This window comes from Petaurus breviceps, unplaced genomic scaffold (assembly GCF_028583685.1).
Source record: "Petaurus breviceps papuanus isolate PSGF00001 unplaced genomic scaffold, PetGlider_PUasm1.0 567, whole genome shotgun sequence".
NCBI classification, from domain to species: domain Eukaryota; kingdom Metazoa; phylum Chordata; class Mammalia; order Diprotodontia; family Petauridae; genus Petaurus; species Petaurus breviceps.
The window spans coordinates 4,386,796-4,396,737 of NW_027186383.1; the positions used below are offsets into that span (position 1 = coordinate 4,386,796).

At 40.5% G+C, this 9,942-nt stretch overlaps 1 long non-coding RNA gene across 1 annotated transcript in view; it reads left to right on the forward strand.

Annotated features, from left to right (window-relative positions):
- The first annotated feature begins 305 nt into the window (after positions 1-305).
- The window catches only part of LOC138173143 (uncharacterized), a 12,475-nt gene continuing 2,838 nt past the window's right edge, over positions 306-9,942 (forward strand). The window contains exons 1-2 of the long non-coding RNA XR_011171336.1: positions 306-794; positions 7,922-8,046. This is a non-coding gene — a long non-coding RNA (uncharacterized lncRNA). The remainder of the gene's footprint in view (positions 795-7,921; positions 8,047-9,942) is intronic.

The window sequence follows — 9,942 nt, forward strand, 5'->3', positions numbered from 1 at the left end:
CTTGTAGATTCCAGTCCCTCCCCCTCCTCTATATCCTCTACACTGCCACAGTACCCTTCTTAATTTATAGTGACACTAAAAAATCAAGAATCCTAAGGGGACTGAAGGACAAGTCCAAACTTTAGCCTTGCTTTCATACCCTTCGGTGGTCTGATTTGTACCTGTCTTTCCCATTAATTTCATAACAATAGGTAAGACAGAGCTTTAGGATGTCAAGGTGAGAAACCGTGTCCTGGATTCTATAGCTTCACAACTGATTTGTTCGCTGAGTTCATTCCCTCATTCATAAGACTCACATTATGTTTAGAGAGCAAAATTGTCGATTATATATTTAATGAGGGTTTGATAATTGACTGGCCTTCTGGGATTTGTAGTTCAGAGGGACAAGCATTCCCACAAAGTCCTGACAGTGATTTGGACTATTGCAATCTGTGAGCTGGAATTGAGTCTTGAGTCATTTCCAGGAAAATTTTTTTTAAAGACACTGCCTGTAAAAGAGCAAATTATGAGGAAGTACTAGAAATTAATAAACCTGAGTAGCACCAGCAGAAACAGCTGTGAGGTCCTTCTCAGTCCCACCCATACTCACAAGTTCCACTGGAAAGGATCATTAATACTGAGCCAACCAGTGAAAGGAAGAACTGAAAGGAGCCATAGCAGATAAAGGGAAGACTGAAGGGAGCCATCAGAACCCTGTAGGCATGTGGGAACAGATGACTGATTCCAAGTGACGTTACCAGTTGTTTGTAATGACCTCTTGGAGAAACATTCCACCAGTTTCTCACACCTATCCGGTAAGAAGCACTGTAACTCATTCTGTTCATTCCTTTTGCTTAACTGTATCTTTTATACTGATTTTGTTGAAAATATTAAAAAGCTTTGGGTTATCTAGAAATACAGGAAATTGAAATCAAGGCAGAGAAGCAAATTTCTGGTTGGATGAATTTACTTAACTGGGGGCTCTGAATTACTGAGATCATATTAATAATTTTTTGACCAACAAACTCCATTAAAAAAGCAGAGAAAAGAATCACATGTACCAAAGGGTGTTTATATGCCCCCAAGCTAAAAGCAAATTAATTGTTATAACAAAATATAAGCTTTTTAAAAAGCTAATTAAATCAACACACAATAACACACACACACATTAGAAAAAGGTTTAAGTGAGAAGCTAAAAGACTTAGAAGGTCTCTCTCCTCTGAATTTCTAGAGTATTTTTTCAAAATCTCTTAGGGTGCTTATCACAGTCTAGATTGTAATATAGATACTGTATGAGTTCTGCCTTCCTTACTAGGCTCCAAATGCTCTGAGGGCAAGTATTAGATCATATGTTTCTTTGCCCCACCCACAGCACCTTGTGTAATACCTGGCACGTAGTGCATTTTCAATAAATGTTTGTTGACTGAATGAATGCATGAAAATTTAGGAGAATAAGCAGTTGATGGGATTATTGAGACAACATCTTCAGTCAGTCCACAATCTTCTATTCCTAACATGTGTCAGACTTGGTGCTAAGCAGGGCAGATTTAAAACCAAAAGCAATAATAGCTCCTATCCTCAAGAAGCTTACAGTCTAGCCAGAGCAAACAACATATAAATGCACAGGTATATGAAGAGAGCATATGTTAAGCACTTACTATATGCAAAGCACTGTGCTAAGCATTGAGTACAAGTAGAAAAGTAAGATAATCCCTGCTCTCAAGGAAATCACATTCTAATGGAGGAGAAAACACATAGGAAGGTGGAGAGGTCCCCCGGTCTTTAGTATACACTGGCAAAGTAGATGGCGATGCCTCTTCTTTAATTTCATTTCCACTGGTAAAATTCCATCAATTTCTGATGTTAAACCACTTGATAAAGGTGGTTAGTCGCCACCAAAGACTGGATGGTAAGAACTTTCCTTTCTGGGTCCTCGATAGCTATGGATACTACAGGAGCCATTAGCACCCAGGACGCATTTCCACAGAAGCAACTTCCCAGGATGCTACTAGGCTGGAAGCATGGCTATTCCTAAGGCTCTGGGGTTCAGAGTCATGGGTTGTCTCCTTCTCATTCAGAGGGAGATGGTGTCTAAGGTAGGGGTGATTTGATTTGCTTGCTACACGTTACTTCTTGTCTTTCCCTGAGGGTGCTTTCATGTTTTTTGCTAGGTTGGTTTGCCTGTCCAACATGTGTGTGTTTGTGTGTGTGTATATGTGTGTATAGATACAGATATAGAGCTCTAGAAGCATTGCTACATACATGTGGGTATATATACATGTATTCACTGGACTGGAAGCATTGCTACACATATACATAGGCATGTCTGCAGATCCGTATTCTAGGCACACTGGAGAGCCAATAAAAAGGCAGAGAGACTGGAGGAGATGAATCGTGTATGAAAAACAGCAAGAACGTCAGTTTGGCTGGACCACAATGTGTATAGCCATGATAAGGCTGGAAAGGTAGTTTGGGGTCAGGTTTTAAAGGGCTGAAGGGGAACGTGAGCATGAAAGCTCCTGTGAGTGAAGAAGACCTCTCCCCATTGTTGTTCTCCACTGTGGTGACATTAGATGTAGGCAGAATGTTGATCACATTGGCATTTCAGTCAGGGTATTTAGGAGGACATGGACAAGGACAAGGACAAGGAAATAGGATGGGTACTAGTACATGAGTGGTTGGAGACATGGTATGATGACCACCTAGTGGTATGGAATTAGAGCAACCAGGAGGGCATCCCGGAGATAGAGCATTTGGGGAGGAAATGGAATATATAGGGTAAGAGATGAGCCAGGTCTAAGGGATATACAGGAACAAGCTAGCCACCATGTCTATAGTATTTGGTCTTGGGTCTCTTCTCCCTGAGGGGTCCATTCTAACACTCTACTGTTCACACTGGGCATGGCTCCTTGAGCACCAGGAGGCAATAAAGCCAGACTAACCCAACTCTCTCCCATCAAGTGATCTCAACTGTGATTGGAGAGTCCCTTCCAGAGTGGGCAATTTCAACCTTTGAAAAAGATCATATGACCTCTGGACCAATAATTTTCTGGTTCTGAGGTTCTGTGAAATCTGTGACAAGGACTTTGAGAGGTAGAGATGAGGAGAGAACATGGAACTTATTAATCTCAGTTCAAGTTCTATCTCCAAGGTTTTCCACAGAAACTCTTAAGAGGAAAAAAAAAAGAAATTTTGGGGAAATTTCCATTATCATGATAGTTCAGAAAAATTCAATTCAACAAATATTAGCTTCCTATATATGCCAAGTACTCTCCTAGGCACTGGAAATCCAAAAGCCAAAATCCAAAGCCAAAAGAAAAAAAAATAATTCCTTCCTTCAAGAAGGCTTTCCTGATCCACCCCACCCCACCCACCATGGCTATGACTTTGAATTTTCTTTCTATGTATTTTATATTTACTCATCTCTATGCCTATTGTTTCCTCTTCAGGACAATGTAAGTTCCTTGAAGGCAGGTACTGGTTTATCTTTTTTCTGGGAACTTCAACATCTGGCAGAGTGCCAGGGCCTGGCACAAAATAGGTGCTCACTACCTACTTCTTGATTGTTTGGGAGGCAACAGAATCTGATGGAGAGAATCTTGGATTTGAAGCCTGAGGACCTGAGTTAAAATCCTCTCTATGACACTGACTAGCTAGCTCTGTAATATTGGACATGTCCTTACCTTCTCTCCATCTAGATTAGATTAACAATTGCTTTGTGAATTGAAGGAGGTTAAGGGTTGTACAGAACAGATATTTTCCAGGACCAATAGTTTCAATTCACCTTTCACATCTTTTGTCCATCGTCCCATATTCTGATTCTTACCTAGAAACAGCTTCCTGAAGAAACTATTAGGGGAAAAATAACCTCAAGATAAACTTCCTTCAGGTGAAAAGTTAAAAAAAAAAAAAACACCAACTTCAGCACACTATCATTAATCTGCTACTGTGCTCTCAACACTCTGCCAGGCAGGAGGGATCCAAAATCTGAAACCCAAGTCAGTCCCTCCCCTCAAGAGGCTTACATTGGACTGGGAAGATTTGTGTTTATGTACGTAGATATAAAGTAATATGAAGTCATTTCAAAGGAGAGATGAGACTAGTGGTGAGGGAAAAAGGGAGAGTATTGAGGTAATGTGCCTTTGGGAAGTGGTCCCTAAGAAAAGACAAAAAATATTCTGCATAAGAAACTTGAACACACACAATCATGGATCCATGTACTGGGCAGCTAAGCCTGAAATGAGCGAGGCTTGCTGTCTTGCCCCATCCACTCTCTAGTAATGGAAGCCCCCATTCCTGTGGCATTTTAATACTACAAAAGCCTCTTGCCACAACTCCACGAGTTTGTGTCTCTGCAAGTACTGTACTCTCCACTTTTTGCATGAAGAAACTGAGGCAATGAAAGGTGAAATTATGTGCCAGGTCATGTAGAGAGTGGGATTGAAACTCTTCATCGTCCCTCTCCCCAGTACTCTTTCTTGTTAATGGAAGCTCTCATCTGCAGTGGGAAATTGTTACAAATTACAAGGCAGAAAAAACCAGTGGCGTTTCACATAGCATTGCCTATTTGCAAATAAGGTTGCTGTTTAGCTATTTATTTAGTTGGCTAATTTATTGTTTCATTTATTTATATCTTGCCTGCTTCCTGAAAGGGTTTAAGGCCGCACAATTTACTTGTCAAATGTGCTCTCACAAACATTTTATCTATTTACCAGCAAATATTGGGTTTCAAAGTCAATTACCCAATTTGTAAGAGCACGTCTATCTCCTGACATGCTCTATTCATTCTCCACTAAATTTCCAATTTTTAACAGCAGAGAAACCTGCAAACGACTGGGACTGAACGTGTCCTCTACAGTCTCCCATTTGATCATAGACAATAATGAGAAATCATATTTTTTAAATGCCACCTGCGTTGGAGAGCTCAGTGAATGAATGCCATGCCCGGTGAAGATTCAAATGATTCAGCCACTTGGGTCATCCCAAATTTTATTTCTGCATCCAACTCGACCACTAAGGCCTCCTGTATCCCTCTTAACTGATGGATGGCCAGGAAGTCTTTTTGTTCCCCAATTTATTTATTTATTTTTGGTTTTCAACATTTGTTTCCACAAGATTTTGAATTGAAAAATTTTTTCCTCATCTTTCCCCTACCCTCACCCCAAAATAGCAAGCCTACTGAATACCCTTCTCCCACTCTGTTCTCTCTTATATCCTCCCTCATCCGCCCCCAAGTTTCTAGAAGGGCAAGATGGATTTCTGTACCCCAGTTCCTGTATATCTTCTTTCCCAATTGCATGTAAAAAAAAGCAATTTTTAAAAAATATTTTATTTTAAAACTTTGAGTTCCAGATCTTTTCCCTTCTGCCCTCCTCACCCGCCCCCACTGGGAAGATAAGCAATTCAATATAGACTGTACATGTGTAGTTATGCAAAACATTTCCGTAGTAGTTAAATTGTGAAAGGTTAACTATAATTCCCTCCATCCTATCCCGCCCCCCACTTATTCTATTTTCTCCTTTGACCCTATCCCTTTTCAAAAGCGTTTACTTCTACCTACCCTCTCCCCCAATCTGCCCTCCCTTCCATCATAATCCTCTTATCCCTTTCTTCCCTATTTTCCTGTGGGGTAAGATACCCAATTGAGTGTGTATTTTACTCCCTCCTTAAGTCAAATTCAGTGAGAATAAGATTATCCCATTCCCATTTACCTTCCTGCTATTCTCGTCCATTGCTAACAATTTTCTCTTCTATATGAGATACTTTACCCTAGTCTATCTTTCTCCCTTTCTCCTTCTCCCAATAAATTCCTCTCTCACCTCTTAATTTTATTATTTTAGATATCATCCATTCATATTCAACTCATCCTGTGCCCTCTGTCTATGTATACATGTACACACATATGCACACAATCACATATATATTTATACACACATACTCCCTCCCATACATACATATATATATATGTGCATATACATATATATATACGTATATATTCCCTTCAACTATCACTTCAACTTATGAGAAAAGTCTTATGAGTTATAATTATCATTTTTTCATGAAGAAATGTAAAGAGTTCAACTTCAATAAGTTCCTTATGATTTCTTTTCCTGTTTACCTTCTCATGCTTTTCTTGTTTCTTGTACTTAAAAGTAAAATTTTCTGTTCAGCCCTGGCTTTTTCATCAAGAATGCTTGAAAATCCTCTATTCATTGAATTAACATATTTTCCCCTGAAACATTATACTCAGTTTTACTGGGTAGGTGATTCTTGGTTTTAATGCTAGCTCCTTTGACCTCCAGAATATCATATTCCAAGCCCTTTGATCCCTTAACATAGAAGCTGCTAGGTCTTGTGTTATCCTGATAGTGTTTCCACAATACTCAAATTGTTTCTTTCTGACTGCTTGCAGTATTTTCTCCTTGACCTGAGAACTCTGGAATTTGGCTATAGTATTCCTAGGAGTTTTATTTTGGGGATCTTTTTCAAGAGGTGATCGGTGAATTCTTTCAACCTTTATTTTCACCTCTGGTTCTAAAATATCAGGGCAACTCTTACTTGATTTTCAAAATCCTCCTTGAGCTCCTCCATGGCCCGTAATCAGTTCATATTTTTCTTCGAAGCTTTTGATGCAGCAGTTCTGACTTCGTTGTCTTCCTCCCATTCTGTGCTTTGATTATTTTTGTCCCCAAAAAAAGGATTCTGTGATTTGTTTGTGCTTCCTCTGCTTGCTCATATTGAGAGTCAATTGTGTGGCTTTTGAGCTCTTTGCCACAGTAGAATTCTGCTTCCAGATTGCAGAGAGCTTTGTCCCAAATTGCTGGGGTTTTTGCAGCTGCCAGAGGTATCAGGAGGGTGCCCTCTCTGAATCCCCCACAAGCTCTGTCACACTGGCCACATACCCCAATACCACTACCCAAGAGCATGCTCTAGATCCAAACAGGTTAAAGCAAGAATTATTACCCTCTGAATGGTCAATTGGTGCCCCTATGATCTGCAGGCCAGGAGCTCTGGAGGCAGCCAGGTGGCAGCAGCTGCAGCCAATGCACCTCCATCACTTCTAGCCCCAGGGGCAGGAGCCAGACTGCTCTCTTCTCCACCCAGTTCCAATGGACTGACCTTTTACTTTCTTTTTGGTGTTTATGTGTTGAGAAGTCAGGAAACCACCACAGCTGCTGGTGATTCACTCTCCTGAAGTCTGCTCTGGCTGCCGCTGGTCAGGGCTGCCCTGGGACCAGAGCTGCGTGGGTCACAGAGGACTGTGCTCAGCTCCTACCTCCATGTGTAATGGGAATGTAAATTTAAAGATCTTCCCTGCCCCTAGGCTAAAGTGCACCCAGAGCCTGAGGTAGGAGGCTTGTTTTTCAGTGTTTTTGATTGGCCAGTAGGTCCAAAAGATTGTTACATTCTCTGAGCCAGGAGAAGGCTATATAAGCCCTGATGTGAGGCTTTGTTTTGGGGCTCACTTTGAGAAGTGTTCTGTGATTTGATCTGGATTATGGGAAGCCATTGTCCAGAGCTCCCCGGCTTTGAAAAACCCAGATGTTGAAACCCAGATGTTGATTTGGTATGGATGTAATGGTTGGACAGTTTGGAAAGCTGTCTACTTGATCTATTTCTGTCTTGATAATTCTGCCTGTATATTTTGAAGTTCGGGATACTGACCTCTTTCCCCTGAACTAGGTAAACGATACATGTTTGACTGATTAAACTAAGCTTGTTAACCCATTTTGAGTTGCTTTCCGTTATCAAAGCAGATCCAAGAACCTATGTTGGCAGCAAATCCTGAGGATTCTTGGGGTGCTTGCTGCTACACCATGTGATAGACCCTCCCTGTTGGCCTGCCAGGCTGCCTTCAGGAAAACATTTGTTTCTCTCTGTCACTTTGTGCATTCTGTAGCTCTAAAATTTGTTTAGAGTCATTTTTTTACATGTATTTGAGGTAGTGGAAGCTGGATCCACACTGAAATCCTGTTCCTACTCCACCATCTTGGCTCCGACCCTCCAGGAAGTCTTATAAAGAGATTATACCATGGAGGAATAAGTGCGGTCACACAAACAGGAAAGGTAGGTGAACTTGGCCTGCCCCTCTTGCCTTCTTCAGCCTTGTGGAAGTCTCACTAGGGTGTACTATTATAAGCACAGATGCAAAAAAGTATAAGGATTGGCCAGCACTAGTATCTTGGGGAATAAGAACAGAATTCAACCAAAAGGTGGCTCCTGGGCTGACCTTGGAAGGCCACCAGGGATCCTAGTGGGGGGTAGAGGGAAAGAGGAAAGACAAGATAATGCATTCCAGGCATAGGGGATAGCCACTCTAAAGGCATATTGAACAACCCTTTGGGCTAAATACAAATCCCTATGCATCCTTGTCACATAAAACCCTTCATATTCTGGCTCCAACCAATCTTCTCAGACTAATTTCATATTACATGCCCTCCCACTATGGGTCCTCGTGCACTCTATATTCCAGACCCAATGGCATACTAGCTGGTACTGCCCATGGCATTCTTTGCTCACCTCCCAACCTTTTCACACACCCCTCATCCCCATCCCAAGGCTCTCCTCCCTCTCTGAAACCCCTTGGAATTCTGCTCTATAACCTTTCACAATTTGGAGGGGCTGACTTTGTCACACACACTGAATAGATATAACTACCTAAGAAATAAGGTAATGGGACCCATTCATTGGCTGGGATTGGAATTCCTTTTCAAATTTTGAACCTTATTGTATATATTGGATTTTTATATCTAGCTACCCAAAACTTGTACAACTTGAGAAATTGAGAGGAGATAAGACTGAGTACCCAAAAGAACTAAATTATGCAAATAACTACAGATAGGGAATAATGATTAATTACATCCAAGCAAAAGCAGAAATCAATGTTAAGCTTATCATAGAAGAAAGTCTTTGTTTGATCAATTCAGCCCAACAAGCTTAGTTTTTCTAAATGCCTACTATGTGCTGGGTACTATGTTAAATGCTGCCTATCCATATATTTTGTGGCTAGATAATATATCAGGACTACTGTTGCACTACCAAATTCAAGCTTAAAAATAAAAGGTGGGCACAGTGGTACAAGCCACTCCAGAACCAACTTGAAAGAAGTCTACATCTCATCCAGGCCCTGCTGAAGCTGTGGACAAAATGGTTTGCCTTGAATCAGATCTGTCTTTCCATTTTCTGGAAAGCCTGGCAACCCAGTCCTTCAGGATAAGAAGTCCTTGACTAGCAGAATCTCAAGGTTCAATTCAAACACTACAAATTGTGTTCAGTGAAGATTCGTGTTCAACTAGAAAGTTTCTCATATAACTTTTAACAGCAACAAAAGGCTGCCTTGATAGAGAATGGAAAGGAAAGCATCCACCCATAGTCAAAGCCTGGTTTGTTAAGATAAAAGATAAACTTTTGTCACAGCTGAAAACAACGTCCAAGCACAAATGGCATTTTGCAAGATATTGGATAGCCTTTAAAAGAGTTATCAAGAATAAAACAACATTACATCAGCATATTCTTTTTTTCAATTTGTATTTAATTTAATTTTTAATTTTTATTTTTAGTTTACAACATTCATTTCCACAAGATTTTGAGTTACAAATTTTCTCCCCATCTTTCCCCTAGCCACCACCCCAAAAAAGCTATCCCACTGAATACCCCCTCCCCCAATCTGCTCTATTCTGAATGTTCCCCCATTCCCCTCTGCAATTTTCCAATAGGGCAAGATGGATCTCCATACTCCAGTGCCTGTATATCTTATTACCCAGTTGCATGTAAAATAATAATAATAATAAATTTTTTTAACATTTGATTTTAAAACTTTGAATTTCAGATTCTTCCCTTCATTCCCTTATCACCAAACCTTACTGGAAAGATAAGCAATTCAATATAGGTTGTACATGTGTAGTTATGCAAAACATTTCCATAGTGGATATATTGTGAAAGACTGACTATATTTCCCTCCAT